This window comes from Austrofundulus limnaeus, unplaced genomic scaffold (genome assembly GCF_001266775.1).
Source record: "Austrofundulus limnaeus strain Quisiro unplaced genomic scaffold, Austrofundulus_limnaeus-1.0 Scaffold296, whole genome shotgun sequence".
In the NCBI taxonomy this organism is placed as follows: domain Eukaryota; kingdom Metazoa; phylum Chordata; class Actinopteri; order Cyprinodontiformes; family Rivulidae; genus Austrofundulus; species Austrofundulus limnaeus.
The window spans coordinates 645695-646434 of record NW_013952698.1 but is presented as its reverse complement, the minus strand read 5'-3'; the positions used below and the strand labels follow the sequence as shown (position 1 = coordinate 646434).

Below are 740 nucleotides of genomic sequence, written 5' to 3'. Positions count from 1 at the left end.
GAGCCCCAACCAGCTGTGGGTGTTGGGGTCACACACATCACCCTGTTCCTGAACCAGAAAACGCACAGGTAAAGATGCTCATTTTTAGCACTCAAGTTTCTTATACACATTCTTTCCTAAAATATATATTTTAAATTGCAGCTTGTCCAGATTCCAGACATCGAGTGGGAGGAAAGTGGCCTCTCTTGCCAGAACCATTCGACCATTGTCGTTCCTAACACTGACTGTCCGTTGACTGAGGAACAAATGGCAGGCTTACAGGAAGTGGTTAATCCAAGAGCTGCATCCCAGTCCTTTGGCTCCGACATCTACATTGCAGCTGTTCAGTTTTGTGAGCAGTTCTTATAGAGCTACATAAACCCAACTGCAAATGTTAATGTAATGTGAATTTATGTTGCCAAAAAGTTTGCTTGCAATGTTGGGATTACAGAACTGAAAATTTGCAAGTTTACATCTAAAATTTTAATGTAAAAGTAAAACTGAAGGTGGGAACATGTTTATAATTAAATAAATGAACAAAGTAAGTTGCTCTCTTTTGTAGTTTATTTGGAACAAAATGAATGTAACTTTTTGGCCCAGTAAAATTAACATATCTTTTGCACAAAACTGTTGTCTCCAGAATCCTTCGTGTTTAACAGTTCTCAAAACTACTGAACCCAGAAGTCAAGAATCATTACTTGCATTTAGTAAAACCAGCTGTTGTATATATATGTATGTATATATACATACATATATATACA

At 37.0% G+C, this 740-nt stretch overlaps 1 long non-coding RNA gene across 1 annotated transcript; it reads left to right on the top strand.

Moving 5' to 3' along the window:
• Window positions 1–524, top strand: LOC106526846 (uncharacterized). Its single transcript, XR_001311309.1, has 2 exons — window positions 1–68; window positions 142–524. It is a non-coding gene; the product is annotated as an uncharacterized LOC106526846 (long non-coding RNA).
• The last annotated feature ends 216 nt before the right edge of the window (window positions 525–740 follow it).